We start from the raw sequence: 18,193 nt of genomic DNA on the forward strand, positions 1-18,193 counted from the left end.
GATTGGAAGGAAGCCATGGATAATGAATATAATGCACTTATAAAAAAAACAGACTTGGCATCTAGTACCACCGCAACATGGTGCTAATATAATTGACTGTAAATGGGTATACAAGATTAAAAGAAAATCAGATGGCAGTATAGACAGATACAAGGCAAGGTTGATTGCAAAGGGCTTCAAGCAAAGGTTTGGAATTGATTATGATGATACCTTTAGTCCTGTGGTTAAAGCAACTACTATTCATCTTGTTTTATCCATTGCTGTTTGCAGAGGATGGAGCTTAAGACACCTGGATGTTCAGAACGCATTTCTTCATGGTGTTCTTGAGGAAGAAGTGTTCATGCGGCAACCATCAGGTTATGAAAATCACAACACACCACATTATGTATGTAAGTTGGATAAAGCCTTATATGGCCTGAAGTAGGCTTCAAGAGCATGGTATTCTAGGTTAAGCATTCAGCTACAGCATCTTGGCTTCACATCATCCAAGGCAGATACATCCTTGTTCTTTTATAGCAAAGGCAATATCACTGTTTTTGTCCTTGTTTATGTTGATGATATAATTGTTACTAGTTCAAGTCAAGAGGCCACTACTTGTTTTCTTAAGGATTTAAAGCTTGAATTTGCTCTCAAGGATCTAGGTGATCTTCACTACTTTCTTGGCATAGAGGTAAAGCAGATCAGAGATGGAATACTTCTATCACAAGAGAAATATACAGCTGATGTTCTAAAGAGGGTGGGATTGGAGAATTGCAAACCAGTCAGTACACCAATCTCCACCTCAGAAAAGCTTACAGTTGACAGTGGAGAAGCTCTGGATCCAGAGGATGCAACAAATTATAAAGTGTTGTAGGTGCCTTGCAGTATTTGACTCTTACACGTCCTGATATCTCTTATTCAGTAAATAAGGTATGCCAATATTTGCATGCTCCTAGAACTACTCATTGGACATCAGTTAAAAGAATTCTAAGGTATCTTCAGTATTCTCAAGGGCTTGGACTTCAGATTGTCAAGTCCTCTTCCTTGCTTGTTACTGCATATTCTGATGCAGACTAGGCAGGGTGTGCTGATGATAGGAGATCTACTGATGGTTTTGCTGTGTTTCTGGGATCTAATCTTGTGTCAGTGCAAGAAAGCAAGCTGTTGTTTCAAGATCCAGTACGGAGGCTGAATACAAGTCGTTGGCGAATGCTACAGCTGAAGTGATGTGATACAAACATTACTTTATGAGCTTGCGATTAAAGCTCCAAAAGCTGCACGGTTGTGGTGTGACAATATTGGTGCAACTTACCTTTCAGCAAATCCTGTTTTTCATGCACAAACAAAGCATATTGAAGTGGATTTCCATTTTGTCAGAGAGAGTAGCTCGAAAGCTGCTTGAGATCCGGTTTATTCCCACAGGGGATCAACTTGCGGATGGGTTCGCTAAACCCTTGACCGAGAGAAGACTAGACGAGTTCAAGTACAATCTCATTCTTAGCAAGGCTTGAGGGGGAGTGTTAGAATTATTGTATAGGGATAGAAGAGGTGTTTAAACTTGTATCTCAACTCTATCTCTTCTTCTCCTTATCCCTTGTAACGACCTTCTTTTGGTCGATCTCCTCTCAACCGATCTCTCTCTCAGCAATCCAACTGGCATCAAAAGGTCCAGATCATGTACGCTGGTTCTATATATATATATATATATATATATATATATATATATATATATATATATATATACTTTTATCTTCAATAGAATGATTCGAAAGAAGCAGTAGGAACACCACACATAATGACATAAGGCAGAAGGTCACCAAATATTCTGGATAAACAGGGACAACAAACAAACTGTGCCTGGTCGATCAGTCGCAGATAAACCAGCATGTAGGAGGATTACCAAACACACTAAATGTTGCTATGCATGCCACATAGAAGAAAACACGGTTCACAAACTGGGGATGCAAGCTTGCTTGGATCCGAACAGAAAAATGACATCACAAAACCTTTGATTACTAAAACACATAGTAGTAGCACGTCCAAATTCCTAATTTTGTCATGCGAATGCGATTCGATTCCATCGACCACGAACAAGATGCAGCTACGACATTGAAGCTAATTAAGATAGCTCCTCCGGTTCGATTCGATTCGATCATTTGTCCCCCAGATAAGATGAGATGCAGATCAACATGACTACAATACTACATTGATTACTCCAAATTGATTTGATGAAGCTGAGTAGATAGCCACGGCCGACCAGGAATTAATTGAGCACAAATAGAAGAGCATGGCAACAGATAAATCTGACGAAGAGACTGAACTGAAACCACAGGTCGATCTGGTCTGGATGGTAGATTAAAAGACCGATAAGGAGAGCATGGCTTGATTGATGAGGTGAATTCGGCAGTCAATCGGATGCTAGATAGAATCCCCCCTGCAGCAAGCGAACAAATGGATTCGAACCGTGTGTCAGATCCATCCATGGATTCATTCATCATTTTCATCAAGGACTAGGACGAAGAAGAAAAAAGAGCAAAGTTTGGAGTTTGGACAGACCTCCAAGATGTAGGCGTAGTCGTCACAGAACTCGGCGAGGCTGGCGAGCTTCTTAGGCTCCATGAAGCGGGAGAGGACGGTGACGGCGATGTCGATGTGCTTCACGGCGAGGCTCGCGATCCTGCACGTGTGGTACAGGTAGTCGAGCGACTTGTTCACGTTGCCGCCGCCGCCTCTGGCTGCCTGACGGGGCTTGCTGGAGCCGGGCTTGGCGGTGGTGGTGGCGCCCGGTTCATCGGAGAGGTCGACCTTGGCGAGGGCCTCGGTGGCGGCGGCGACCGGGTCCGGGTCGTCGTCCCTGTCGGGGCTGCTGTCGGGCGAGGAGGAGCCGGGGGTCTTGCCGCCGGCGAGGCAATCGACGCAGCATGGGAGGAGGTGCTCCTCCAGCAGCTTGATGGAGAAGACGGCACGACTAAGTTTTTTTACCGGAGGCGGGAGCTATCGGTGAGTCTCTAGCCAATGAGCTTGCAGCGTATCTTTTTTTTTTTTTGAAGGGAAAGCCTCATGGCACTTTATTCATCTCTTGGCAAGGTTACATCAGATAGTACATACGATAACAAAAAGTTTGGTGTTTCATCCACCCACTCAAAACTACTACCTTGCTCATAGCTATATCTAGCTAAAAAATGTGCCAGATTGTTGGCTTCCCGCAGACAATGCTGGAAAGAAATCGAAGGAATTCCATGTGCTAAATCAAAGCAATCGATCAGAATAGGCGTGTAGGAGCTCCAGATGTCCGACTCACCCTTAAACGCCTCAACAAGCTCGAGGCAATCTGATTCCACGGCAACTCTAGAGCAGCCTCGATCAAATAGCATCTTGAGACCTCGTTTGACAGCAAGAGCCTCCGCTGTTTGTGAATTCATCACTTTCTGGAAGGGTTCGGCTACACCAGATAATGCCTCACCCTTGCAATTTCTAAGAACAACCGCGATTGCTCCACTCCCATCCTCAAAAAAATGAAGCATCAGTGTTGAGTTTGTAGTTTCCCGGCGAAGGCTTCTCCCACCTTGCCGTGCGTAACACTACTTTGGCCAATTTTTCATGATTGATAATAATCGTCTGGATAGCGAAAGCAGTGTGTACCGCGCTCTTTATATGAGTCCCCTTCACCGTTTCCCGTCGTTTATACCAGATATACCAAGCCGCCACGACGATCGTCTCCTGCAGTCCTAGCTGACCGAGGACTAGGGACTTCTTTAACGGGTTCCTGAGCAGTTCTTCTAACACCATCGAGCCCGATCGATCCACACAAAGCGCCAAGTTAATATCCTCTAACAGACAAAGTTTTCCCCACACCTCTTTTGCACATGTACAAGTGAAGATTAGGTGGCGAATGTCCTTCGGCCCCGACTTACAAATAGGACACTGATGGTTAACCTTTATGTGTCTGTTGCTTAGGATACACATGCCCGGGACAGTACCATGGAGGGCACGCCAGACAAATTTTTTAACCTTGCTTGGTACTTGCAGCTTCCATAAGATGTCCCACACAGGGTTCATTCCTGCCGTACTAGCAGCTTCACCTCTCACTCTAGCACCATACTGGTGCTCCCACTCAATGTAATATGCAGATCTGACTGAAAAAGGTATGTGATTTGGTTCCATTCCAGGCCACAAAGTCTTCCAACAATGGAGAAAGAGGAATTCTGAGAATTCTTTCAACATCAACAGGAAGAAAATATGCCTTAGAAGGTCCTCATGCCATCCTTCTGTGATAGGGTCAATTAATTCATTCACGTGACTCAGCAAGCTTTTTCCCTTTTGTGTGAGCACCATCCAAGTTGGGCTATCCGGGATCCAATGATCCTCCCAAATGTTGATGCTTTCTCCGGTTCCCACTCTCAAGATATGGCCCCTTCGGAATGTTTGTAGTCCCGCCACCAGGCTCTGCCAAGTAAAAGAAGCACCTTTTTTTGGCTCTGCCTTGAGTAAATTCCCATCTGGATAGTACTTTGCCCTCAATACTTGCGCACACAAAGTATTAGGGTGAGTGATCAATCTCCAACTCTGTTTAGCAAGCATTGCTAAGTTGAAAGCATGGAGATCTCTGAATCCCACTCCACCTCTGTTCTTGGGCACACACATTCTCCACCAGGCAAACCAGTGCAATCTCTTGTGATCATCAGTGTCCCCCCACCAGAAAGAGGACATTGCGTCTGTCATCTCTTTGCATATTTTCTTTGGGATTTTAAAAACCCCCATTGCAAACACAGGAATAGACTGGATAATTGCCTTTAATAAAATATCCTTGCCGCCCATAGAAAGGATATTCTCTTTCCACCCTTTTAGCCTGTTAACTATTCTTTCCAGCAAATATTCAAAGCTCTCACTTTTATAAAGGCCCACCATTGCAGATAGACCCAAGTATCTATCAGAGACGGCTTCTGTCATTATATTGAGTTCAGCACAAACTTGAGCCTTTACCTCAACATCCACATTTGTACTGAAGAAAATACTGCATTTACCTTCACTCACTAACTATTTACATTGCAAACTCATTTACCTTGCAGCGTATCTGACTCCATCTGACATCCTCAGATCTATTTGGTTCATTTCCTGCATTTGTGGTGTTGGTATGTCTTTTCTTAGGGCCCATAACTTTTTATGATATGGGACCCACCACGTTCTCATCACGCACACGTTTCCCATCGCACTGTGTCATGAACCAAGAACAAACTTTAACTGTTTTCCTATTTAAAATAGTAATTTTAACTACTATATTATTTCAAAACAAAGGCTGTAACTATTTCAATTATTTTAGAAGACAAATTTCATTTTATTAGAAAACTGTTTCAATTATTTGAAAAGACCAAATTCACTTTATCAAAAAAAAATTCAAAAGACATGTCTAAGTTTCTCAAGAACCTATTACAGTTTTTGAAATGATCAATTTTAATTGTTTCACAAAATATAGTTTTACATATGAATTTCATAGGGTTTCACATATGAATTTCATAGATTATATTTCACATTCACCAATATCACTTCTAGTTTACATATTCACAGATCAAATATGGACTAATATACCCAATAACTCTTGCATATGTCACAAAAAAGATAGGTGGCATATTTCACATATATGAACTATAAATCTCTTTCATATTTCACAATGCCAAATTTCACTTTCACTTGAGTAATTTCACTTAAAAAATGAGTGGAATGAAGAAAAAGAATCACTTCTATCTTTGCCAAAGCTATCAATTTCACAAATTTCAATAACCCATTTCAGTCTTTTGAAAAGACATATTTCAATCATTTTCAGAAACTGATTTTAGCTATTTCAAAAGACCGGTTTCAGATTCTCAAAAACCCTATTTCAATCATTTTCAGAAAGTGATTTTAGCTATTTCAAAAGACCGGTTTTAGTTTCTCAAAAACCTATTTCAGTTTTTCAATAGACCAATTTCAATTATTTCAGAAAATATGGTTCACACATATGAATTCCCTGGGATTTCAAATATGAATTTGACAAAAAATAGTTCATATTTCAACAATATCACTTTGAGTTTACATATGCATAAATCTAATATGGACTAATATCACTTTCTTTCGCAAATCTGAACCAAATAACTCTTGCATGTGTCACAAAATCAGACAGGTGCCATATTTCGCATATATGAACCATAAATCTCTTCCATATATCACAGAAGCATATTTCTCTTTCACTTGAGTGAATTTCAGAAGGAAAAAAATCAGTTCTATATGCACCATAAATCTCTTCCATAGTTCACAAAACAAGATTTCACTTTCACAAATCTAACATTGAACATACATCACAAACTGAGAAAAATTCAGAAAAATAGAAAACATTGGCAGGAGCGATTTCTTTCAATGGTCCCAAATCTTCATTGGATAATCGCCATTTATCTGGGTAAGAACCAATGGCATGCAAAATAAAAAAAAATCATGAAGAACAGGAGAAAAGGGAGGAGAAAATTGGCTTCTTAGCTCACCAGAAGAGTTGGGGAAGGAGGGTACGGATCCAACGGGGACAAACTGCCGGAGCACGGCAGCCGGAGGGTACCCGTCAACGCACTGTCTTGGTGGCATCACGACGGTCGGAGCAGCCAGATCTGGACGTTGCTGCGTAGGGGAGGCCAGATCTGGTCTTCTATGGCGATAGGCTGCCGGAGCACGGAGCGGCGGTGGCGGCGGGCTGCCGGAGCACGGCGCGGCGGTGGCGGCGGCCTGCCGGAGGAGCAACCGTGAGAGAGAGAGAGAGAGAGAGAGAGAGAGAGAGAGAGAGAGAGAGAGAGAGAGAGAGTCAGCCTCACGGGTCGTCGTCTGGGTGTCAGGGTGATATGAAGCCGGTCTTGGGCGTGGGTGGGTACCACCGATGTATTTTGCTAGGTATTGCTTTCGTATAAGAAAAATATGAGAACAAATAGGTGGCATGCGCGTTGATCTTAAAGCATGGGCGGACGACGGATTCCTCGCCGGTAGCTCCCGCCACCGGTAAAAAGGAGTTTCCGCAAGACGGCGGCCATGACGCGGTGGAGGGCCTGGGCCTGGGACCTGGGGCGGGCCGGGAACTGCTGCGCGAGCAGCGCGTCGTGGAGCTGCTCGTCGGGCATGACTGCGAAAGCCAGGTTGGGCGGGGCGAAGCGAACGCCCTTCTTGGCGGTGATCTCGACTCAGGACGTGAGCATGTGGGCGCTGGCCTCCAGGCCGATGTAGTAGACCTCGAAGAGGTTGGAGGCGAGCCCCCCGAGCTTGGCGTCGGCGTTCACCTCCGCGTCGGCACGGGTGGGGGGCAGTGCAGCATCGGCGTTGGCGTCGGCCTGGAGGTCCTGCAGGTGGTTGAAAGAACATGCGGTGCCCCCATGTTTGGTTTTGATAATTGATGACAATCTCGATGGACTAATGGTTGTCTTGAGCTATATTTGAAGATTTTGTCCATAGGCTTTTCTTGGAGTACATGTGTTGGTTTCAAGGAGTGTTTGTGTCGACCAAGGTGTTATTCAAGGAATTATCCAAATATTGGTCATGTGAGAGTTGAGCTTATTGCAAGCATGTCTTGAAGAAAAAGATTGTGTGATCATTCATGTCTACCTTCAAGACATCATCCAAATGAAGAGAATTGGAAAGGTTCAAGGTTGATCAAGACTAAGTCAAGAGTGAATCAAGTTGATCAACTCACAAAGCGCAGAAGATGTACCGAGAGGGATCAAGTGATCCCATGGTATGGTAAGCATTGTCAATTACGCTTTGTGTACTAATTAACCTATGGTCTTCGTGAGAGTTCTGTGTGGGGTTAGGTTGCCATGTGCAAGTTCAAGTGATACATCACAAAGAGATCAAGTGTTTGAAGCTTGCCGTCCATTGTGGTGACAATGGACTTGTGAAGATGTGCGGAAGAGTTTCTCACTCATAGTGGAGTACGGGGAGCAATCTAGTAGTCTTCACCAAGCCAACGCAATCAAGAAAGGTGGTCCAACTTGAGGAAGTCAAGATCGTCATCATCTAGCTCAAGTGGACTATGTGCAAGACAAAGGTTTGCCCTTGATAGGTTTTCTATTTTACCGGTCTCATAGTGGTAGTTGGGAGACCGGGTTATAGGATCGATTGACGTACTATCAAGGGGGGCTCTCGATGAGTAGCTTGATTGTATCGTTCGTAGAGAGCTCAAGCCATTGCATCCTTGCATCATCTTTATTGGTTCTTGTTTGGTTCTTCTCTTTGTGAGTTTTGGAGCTTATGATCATCTTGATGACAAGCTCGAGTTCATCGAAAACGGAGTTCACATGCATCTTCTATGATGTTTTCGATGTTGGAGGTTTTGCCGGTTCTTCTCGGTTGGAGGTTTCACTCCTCTATTTGTTGGCATTCCTCCCCTGCCTCTTCTTACTATAACTTGTCGCTGTTTTGATACTACTCGTCGTCTTGTATCCAACAAGCTTGAGTTTGCTCAATTCGGAGCTCGTATGAAGAAGTTATGGCACTTCTGGTTTTCTCCCTGCGGTAGTACCGCGGTCGGCGGCGGTAGTACCGCTTATAGCGTCAAGCGGTAGTACCGCTCCAGTACCGCTCTACTACCGCATCGATTTTGGGTCCTGCTCTTTTCGTGTCGAGTTTAGCAGTAGTTGCGCGGCAGTAAGGCACGGTAGTTCCGCCTAAGAGGTAGTACCGCTCCGGTCGGGCGATAGTACCGCTCCGGTCGGGCGGTAGTACCGCTACTGCATTACTGCCATCGTACTCTGCTCTGCCCTGCCTCTTTTGGTCCCGTGTTCTGCTCCTCCAGCGGTAGTACCGCTGGGGTGAGCGGTAGTACCGCTCTTATGCGGTACTACCGCCCCAAGGTTCTTGTTTTGTTGCTCCATTTCCCTGTTTCTTCCGCCTGAGCGGTAGTACCGCTCGTGGAGCGGTAGTACCGCTCGTGTGCGGGCTGAGCACATAACGGTTGGATTTTCCCCCTCCTATAAAAGGGGGTCTTCTTCCCCAATGAACCTTATCTCTTTAGCTCGTGCTCTTCCCCCATTGTTGACCTTCTTTGAGCTTGCTAACTCTCAATCCCTCCATGGATTCTTGCTAGTTTTTGAGGGAAAAGCGAGAGGAGATCTAGATCCACATTTTCACCAATCACTTTCTCCTCTATGTGAGGGGAACCCCTTGGATCTAGATCTTGGAGTTCTTGGTGTTCTCCTTCTTGTTCTTCCTCTCATCTTCCTCCCTAGCATTTGTTGCTTTAGTGGGATTTGGTAGAGAAGGACTTGGGCACTCCGTGTGCCCTTGCCATTGCATTTGGTGCATCGGTTTGAGTTCTCCACGGTGCTACGTGGAAGTTACAAGTGGAGAAGCTTATTACTCTTGGGTGCTTGGTGTCCTTGAGCTTGTTCCTCTTGGGTGCTTGGGCGCTGTCGGTGTCAAAACCGGCGGATCTCGGGTAGGGGGTCCCGAACTGTGCGTCTAGGATTGATGGTAACAGGAGGCAGGGGACACGATGTTTACCCAGGTTCGGGCCCTCTTGATGGAGGTAATACCCTACGTCCTGCTTGATTGATATTGATGATATGAGTGTTACAAGAGTTGATCTACCACGAGATCGTAGAGGCTAAAACCCTAGAAGCTAGCCTATGGTATGATTGTTGTATATATCTATCGACTAGCCTGGCCTCGGTTTATATAATGCACCAGAGGCCTAGGATAACAAGAGTCCTAGCCGAATATGCCAGTGGGGTGGAGTCCTTGTCTTGATCGCCAAGTCTTGTGGAATCTTCCTTGTATGCGGTAGCTGTCCGAACTGGCCCATGATCGAGTATGCGGCCATGGGGTCCTCGGCCCAACCCAACTGATCGGGAGACGATGTGATGAGTACCCCCTAGTCCAGGACACCGTCAGTAGCCCCCTGAACCGGTCTTCAAGTTAGGGACGCTCCTCGATTCTTCCGAACTGTTCTTCATCTTCGGTTGACGGTCTTGAAAACTGGTTCAACAAATCTTGTCATCTTCGATCTTGAGGATCGCCGAAATGCATTCGGCGAGTTTACACGTCGGGTATCCGAGGAGCCCCTTTAAGTTTCCGGCCTTTATCAATGCCTTGTTATTTTTATGCCACACCTCGGGTTTGAAGTTGTTCCCGGGAGGCAGTGTCCTCTTGCGTCCGAGCTCTAACACCGGACTACATTCGAGGTATCTTTTGCGGCCGAGCACCAAGGCCAGACCGCTTCCGAGCTCCAACGCCGGAATGTATCCGCTCCAACGCCGGACTATGTCCAAGCTCCAACGCGGGACTGTATCCGAGCTCCAATGCCGGACTATATCCGAGCTCCGGCGCCGGACAGTGTCGCAGCCGGACTATATCCGAGGTGTCATATCACCTTGGTTCAAAAAAGTTGAAGGAGTTTAGCCGAGCTTAATGCCGGAAATGCCCTCTATGGAGCCAGCCACTAGCGCCCGAGCTTTATGCCGGACTGCTTCCGAGGTGGTGCACCACCTCGATTGTGGGCCGATTTTTTGTCAATATTTTTTATTATTGCAATTTATTCTCTGCCGAGATATATGGCCAGTAGCCCTCAAGGTGTGTATCGGTCTAAAACCCGAGATGCACCTGAAGGATGACGTAAGACCGCTGATCCCAGTAGCCGCTGAGACTCAGGTTGATTTGCAAAATCGGCCTGAGGATCAAGTCCTAGCTCGGCAGAATACTTCGGGACACAAAAAGCGGCGTGCTTAGTCCTCGAGACTCAGGTTGGGTGCAGCCGACCAACCTGAGGATCAAAATCTCCTCGGCAACTGTATTGCACTTAAAATTTTCTGCATTGAACAGGCAATGCAGTAGCCCTCCGAGACACTGGTCGGGTGGCAACACCAGATCAGGGGATCGATGTGCCCCTTTAATATTTGTAAATAATAAGGCCGAAGCCCAGTAGCCCCCGAGCCTTAATGCGGGCACGGGTGGCCGAATTAAAAATCGATATCCATAGTAAAATCACAAATTATGTGTAATGACTCTATGTATCCAAGTACTTTACGTCATTAATGCTTGGATCCGCATTGTACAAAACTTTGTTGACCGACCATCGGCTTCCACCTCCTCGGCTATTAGCCGAGGAGTGTTTGTCCTACTTTATAAAGCCTTTATGAGGACAAAGATTTACGACAAACAAGGCAATCTGGCCATACGGTTTTATGAACAAAGGTACGCAGAGAGATATGTTATATTACTGTTTAACATAAGAAATGTCTTCCAAAGAAAATAGTCCCGCTATCGGTTCCTTTCTTTGGGTTGTCATGCTAAGCATGATCATGCAGCCTCAGCTCTAATGTAAAAGCATAATATCGAGGATTTAGTTTGGGAGGCCAGTTAATAGCCCCCGGTAGTGTTCGGCGACAGTCGAGGTCAAGCCGTAAACACTTCGGCCATTGTTATGAATGGCCCGTCATTTAACACTGTCATCGGATTACTGACCAGTTTACGCTTATTGTGACAGCCAGTTTTCGACTTTCTCCACCGAGGTGCTTAACCATCTGAGCTGGAAGCACAATCGCAGTGGTTCTCCCTTTGCACACCTAGCCGAACAAAGCGGAACATAGGAGGCAAGCGCAGGAGCGGGCAACCCAACTATTGACCGAAGACACAATTCGAAACCAATGCATATATAGTGAGATCCGAGAATGTTTTTGCCGAATCTATAAAGGTGTCCGACATTGCACTGCGAGACTTGTGCTGAAAACACACAAATAGTTTAAAAGTGCCATAAGCTTGGAAAACAAAAAAAACGTCAGTAAAAACTTGACGTCCGAACAAGATCAAGTGTTCGGTGCCAATCCGAAAATTGGGGAAAAAATCGTACTTCTGTCGTGCATTAATATTACACATCCGATCTCAAGACTTCAAGCAGGTCAGCCTACGGCTGCAGCCTCCTATCCCGAAGGCGGAGTGCTTCTCGTTAGACCAGTTTAGAGAACTAAACTCGAGCGGTCACTAGAGAGAAAATGGGTTATCTGGCTATTGACCACACACTCACGTCAAAAAAGGAGCGATAGAAAAAGACTATGCAACGACCAAGAAGAAAACACATTTACTATAAAATAGCTCATATAAATTTTAAGAGCCCCCAAGTGACTTGGGTAAAAGATTTTATATATAATGATTGTATGTACCGAAGTACTTATATCATATCTTTGTTCAACCGAACTTTAAACGCGTCTTAACCGACCGTCGGCTTCTCCCTCTTCGGTCAAGGATCGAAAAGTGTTATGTACTCCACCTGTCGAGAATATCGACAGTGTTTCCGATAACCAGGCAACCGGGCCATAAGGCTGTAACAGACAAAGCGCGCTCAGGGAACTTATGCTATATTACAGACGAAGTGTAAGAAGCATCTTCGAAGAAAATAGTACCCCCATCGATACCTTTCTTCGGTGCTCATTATTACTATGAGACTTGTGTAATAGATTTTTTGTACTCATGAGTTCCGTTGTGTGCCGACCATGATTGAAAACAATAAGAGCGCTAGCTTTCGGCTTCACCCAGTCTGAGGTCAGAGCTCGGAGGACCCGATCGTGACAATCGCAGAGGTGCTCCCTTTACTCACTAGCCGAACAATCGAGAACGTAGGGGTAAGCACAGGAGCCATGCAACCCAGCTTGCAAATCGCTTAAGTCAATATGGTGCATATTGTGGCATAATACACGAACAAGGAACGAAGCCGTACAAGTATAATCATATGCAAGAGGAAAAGCTTCATAAAGGAAGCCCCTAAATAAACGGGGTATTTGAATATGTGTGTCATAAACAAAGTTTGGACAAGGAAATTTTTACAAGCAACTTTTTCCCAAAAAAGTATAATGGTTGGTCGAACCGAACACAAGTTAAAAATTAAAACTTTGAGCATGAAAGCGACTTAGCTGGTTAATGTGTTCGGCATTGATGACGCGGTCCGAGCTTGATGCGGGACAAGGTTCCATCCCCCAAGCCGGTCCCGAGGTGACGGAGTGGAGAGCTCGACACGCCGAAGTGGTGACATAGCACGGTCAATGCAGACCGGCAGAGTGATGCCGAAGTCCCCGGATCATTTTCCTGTGCACAAAAAGTAGTGCAAACTGGAGATAATAGTAATAATAATTATTAAAAAAATCGTTGCATAATAAATAATTTATGCAAAGTGAGTAACAAAAGAAATATGGCCTGGTGTCGAAGTCAATGTTGATGCAGGGCGTCGGCGTGATGCGGTAAAGGCGTGGCAAAGCCTGAATTCACAGGTCGGTCCGAGTTCCGGATGCGGCGTTCGCCGGACTATGTACGGAAAATGACCGAGCCGCCACGCGATCGTCGTTAATGCGGCCATCATTTGATAGACCTGTGTACAGATAATGGACAAACCAGAGTAATAATTCCTTGGAAATAATAAACCCAAACAAGCAAAAAATACTAGGATTAATAGCACCTGGTTTATTTGTTGTAGCAATCCGAAGAAAGGTGATTCCCCAAATTGGGACTCGATCCACACACCCATTGCCTGGATGACGATAAAGCGACGGTATGGCGATGCTAGCAAAGGTTGGCTCGCCAAGGCAAAGCCCTCGGTCCAGCTAACATGACGGAGTTGGTCGGCTAGTGACGCCAAAGTCTCCGGAGTAGGTTGATGAAGAGATGGTGAAGCCCACGGTCAAGCCGAGATGTCGAAGCCTCGATGTCAGCCGATGAGTCGAAGTAGGTCGGCGTGATGGACACCAGCTTGAAGAAGTAATAGTGCGGCCCTGCCGATGCAGGTCGTGACGTGGTCGATGCCGGCTTGATGAAGTGACCGTGCGGCGATGCCGGTATGCCCGCTCCGTGTAATACGTGGGGCGGCGATGTTGGTGATGATTTATCCTTCGCGATGCCGAACTCTTGTTCGACTTGCCGAGATGATCATCGAAGGAATTGAGCTCGGCTCAATAAAGCGGCGACGTGTGTAGCGCAGGTCGGCAGCCGTGGAGCAATACCGCCGGACTGGTTTGACACCAGCGTGATGGTGAAGATTACCTCGAAGGAGGCTTAAAATTTTATGGGTACGTGTTTAAAAACAACGCACAATACCATAGAAGAAAATTCCTTAAAAAAGGTTGTCCAATATCATGTTCATAAAGAAACATGAATTCGGATCGGATCTGTATTCATGCAGAAACACAGATCCGAAAATTGGTCCACTCATTGGAAGTTTCCCAAAGTTTGAACCGTTGGATCGAGCTGAAATTTAGAGGGGTGGTAGATATGGAATTTCCGCAGTAGATGACCGGTTGGATATTCCAAAGGACCTCCGAGCGGGGCTCTGGAGACCACGCCCTACACTCGTCCAGATTCCCGTCCAGATTTGACAGGGCTCCGGTATATCGTAGATTGTCGGAGATTCCTCCATCGGAACTCGACGAAATTTTCCAGGATTGTTGTAGACTCAATTCCCCACAATTCCACCAAAGGGATTGTCAAAGCGATGCTCTAAGAGGTGGTGGAAGCGGATACAAGTTTGCTGTTCGGAAAAACAGCACGGTCGCCCGAGGGCAATGTTGACATTGAGCCCCCGAGCTCCATGGATGATTCCTCCATGTTCTTGATAGAGATCGGAGTTGATGTTGATGAAGGCCCTCGTCCGAACATGACGATCGGAGATGGAGCATGGTCCTTGGTCGAGCCAAGGTGACCAGTCGAGTCGGCGACGAAGATGCCGGCATCGCAGTTGACCTGCAGACGAGCCATCGATCCTTTTGCCGATCACACAGCGGAACTCTCAATGAAAGCACCAATGTCGGTGTCAAAACCGGCGGATCTCGGGTAGGGGGTCCCAAACTATGTGTCTAGGATCGATGGTAACAGGAGGCAGGGGACACGATGTTTACCCAGATTCGGGTCCTCTTGATGGAGGTAATACCCTACGTCCTGCTTGATTGATATTGATGATATGAGTGTTACAAGACTTGATCTACCACGAGATCGTAGAGGCTAAAACCCTAGAAGCTAGCCTATGGTATGATTGTTGTATATATCTATCGACTAGCCTGACCTCGGTTTATATAATGCACCAGAGGCCTAGGATAACAAGAGTCCTAGCCGAATACGCCGGTGGGGTGGAGTCCTTGCCTTGATCGTCAAGTCTTGTGGAATCTTTCTTGTATGCGGCAGCTGTCCAAACTGGCCCATGAGTATGCGGCCATGGGGTCCTCGGCCCAACCCAACTGATCGGGAGACGATGTGATGAGTACCCCCTAGTCCAGGACACCGTCAGGCGCCCTAGACGGTTGAGGTCACCTCCGAGCCATATTCCATTGTGGTGAAGCTTCGTGGTGTCGTTCGGGAGTTAACCCCAACCTTTGTGGTGTTCGGAGCTCAATCATTGTGGTGTAAACCTCTGGGCAAGCGTTGGGGTCTCCAATTAGGTTGTGGAGAACGCCCCGAGCAATTTGACGGGTTTCGGTGACCACCCCCAAGGGTTGCCAAAGTGTACGGGTTCGGTGATCGCCCCAAGGGTTGCCATTTGTACGGGTTCGGTGACCGCCCTCAAGGGTCCCTTAGTGGAATCACAACATCTTGCATTGTGCGAGGGCGTGAGGAGATTACGGTGGCCCTAGTGGCTTCTTGGGGAGCATTGTGCCCCCACACCGCTCCAAACAGAGATTAGCATCCGCAAGGGTGTGAACTTCGGGATACATCGTCGTCTCCGCGTGCCTCGGTTATCTCTTACCCGAGTCCTTTACTTATGCACTTTACTTTGTGATAGCCATATTGTTTCTTGTCATATATCTTGTTATCACATAGTTGCTTATCTTGCTTAGCATAAGTTGTTGGTGCACATAGGTGAGCCTAGTTGTTTTAGGTTTTGTGCTTGACAAATTAACTGCTAGGTTTATTCCGCATTTGTTCAAGCCTAAACCATAATTATTTTAAAACGCCTATTCACCACTCCTCTAGGCGACATCCACGATCTTTCAGCGGTGCTGGAGCTGCAGGAGGCGGTCGCGCTGCGCCCGCACAGTCTTGGCGGCCAGCATGGCCTCCATGAGGACGGATTCGATGTCCTTCTTGCTTCCCTTCCCTGCCATGGCCGCTCTCTCTCTCTCTCTCTCTCTCTCTCTCTCTCTCGCTCGCTCGCTCTGAGGACTGAGGCCGGCCGGAGGTGGGTCTTGTTGGTAAGGAAGACAATAGAAAGGTTGGAGCTTTAAACGACGAGCTAGGAACGTGTCGAGCGTCTATTGAAGAGGATGGAGGATCCTGCTGGGTGGGCCAACGTTTGACAGCTTTTGACCGGGGTCATGCTCATCCATCCGCGACCAAGGAAAGGTGGTTTTCTAAATTTGAAAATGCTACTCCATGCAATCAACAATTGGTTCCAAGCAAGGTGCCATGTTTTTGTAACAAAATTTGGATCTACACGATTCCAAAAAAAATCGGATCTGCATTCATCTTGGCGCAAAAAAAGAAATCATCCGCCAAAAGAGACACACCTAGGGCATATAGAGTGGCCTATTCAAGAGGACGAAGACGGTCCAAATTGGAAACGCCACGAGCTTTGGCTTATGTTCCTCCTACCGCCGAATCATTTGAGTTTTGGTCGTGCAAGGTTGCAAGTGATCCTTGTTTCATTGCAGAAGTAGCCAAATATATGTCTCCTACTCCATCACCTCTAGACTCCACCACGCCATCGAGATCAATGGACGTTCAAGGTGAAGTATGGTTCTAGGGTGGCTGACGCGACAACGGGGGGTGTTAGATGGGAAGAGGTAAATCAGATCGGGCCCAGGGGCACAATTATGACTGGTACCACGAAGCTCCAGAGGGATCTTACCAAAACTCTGGTAATTTTGGTCCAGATCCCATCAACAAGCAATGCGACAAGATGGCCTATGAGGTTCAAGGAGAGTAGTGCACTAGAATTAATGATGCTCATGTCGACGTTCGTATTCTTGGATCGCAACAAAGCAAACCGGTGTCGCAGAGGAACCTTCAAGCTCCTTCTCAAGATAAGTTCAATCATTGCATGAACTGTGGTGTTCATGGACACTTACCTGTTGATTACCCTATGATTAGGTGTAAGCAATGTAGCAACCTTGGTCATATTACTCAGATTTGTCACACAATCATGTGTTATGAATGCATTGGGTTGTTTGTGGGTTACGGTCTCTTGGCCTAGGGTTCTTATATTTCCCTGACTACAATACTTAAAAAAAAGTTAAGGAACGATGTAGTAGTGTGGTTATCAATGCTTGTGAGGGAGTGCTACTTCTAGAGCTATTGAGCATGAGTTTAAAGTTTGTTTGTTTCTGGATGGAGGTACATTACTAGGGCTATCAGTTTCACTTAGTTTAGTTGAGATTCCCAATCTTAGGGAAGTATAGTGTGCCTAATATTTAGGATATCACATGGAATTGAAATATAGAAAAGTAGTGGTTCGTTTGTCCCATTGGATGAATGATGTGGGTGCATCATGTCCCTTTAACAAAGCTTGGCTACGTGTCAGGAATGTTCCAACTGATTAATGGTATGAGCAGAATGTGGCCTATGTTGGATCTTTGGTGGTGTAACTTTAGAGTTGGACCCTACTACTTTTTAAAAACCCGAGTATGCCAGGATACTTTGGGCTGCGGAGACCTAGTATAATAATGTGAAGTTAAACAAAGTTTAATGTTTTGATATTATGTTGTGGTGTTCTTTAGTTGTGATGTGCGAACATCGACTACATATCACTTCACCGTAAGGGCCTAGAGAAAAGCTATATGTGATTAGTTTATCTATGATGGGTGGTTGGAGTGACAGAAATTACCAATCCCTAAGTTTATGAACTGCTGCATAAGGGGCTATTGGAACCCTAAAGTTCAATGCTATGGTCAGATGCCATCTTAATTACACCTTTGTATTTGTGGATGCTTGCCTATAGGGTATAATCATAAATATGTTTTTGTTCAAATAAAAACAACACATTATATTATAGATTCCACCGCACAACAATTAATGCTATGGATTTTTTTACACGTTTAACATTTTCAGTTATACATGGTTAACATCTTCTTTAATATATGTTTTAATGTCTACTTTTCTTCATACACGTTCTACATTTTTTGCATACATCATGAACATTTGTTTTATACATGTTTAACATTTTTCAAATACATGATCAATATTATTTTTAAAATATGTTTTGATGTCTATTTTTCATCCATATTATACTTTTCTTTAATAC

At 45.5% G+C, this 18,193-nt stretch overlaps 1 pseudogene across 1 annotated transcript; it reads right to left on the reverse strand.

Moving 5' to 3' along the window:
- Positions 1-1,789: 1,789 nt before the first annotated feature.
- LOC147992483 (uncharacterized) lies at positions 1,790-16,058 on the reverse strand (annotated as a pseudogene). Its single transcript, XR_015609280.1, has 4 exons — positions 15,949-16,058; positions 7,011-7,335; positions 2,536-2,934; positions 1,790-2,413 (listed from the first exon to the last, which is right to left on the reverse strand). The product of XR_015609280.1 is annotated as an uncharacterized LOC147992483 (transcript).
- Positions 16,059-18,193: the final 2,135 nt, after the last annotated feature.

The sequence above is a fragment of the Triticum urartu genome, chromosome 1A, assembly GCF_056163025.1.
Source record: "Triticum urartu cultivar PI428250 chromosome 1A, HENAU_Tu73, whole genome shotgun sequence".
NCBI classification, from domain to species: Eukaryota; Viridiplantae; Streptophyta; class Magnoliopsida; order Poales; family Poaceae; genus Triticum; species Triticum urartu.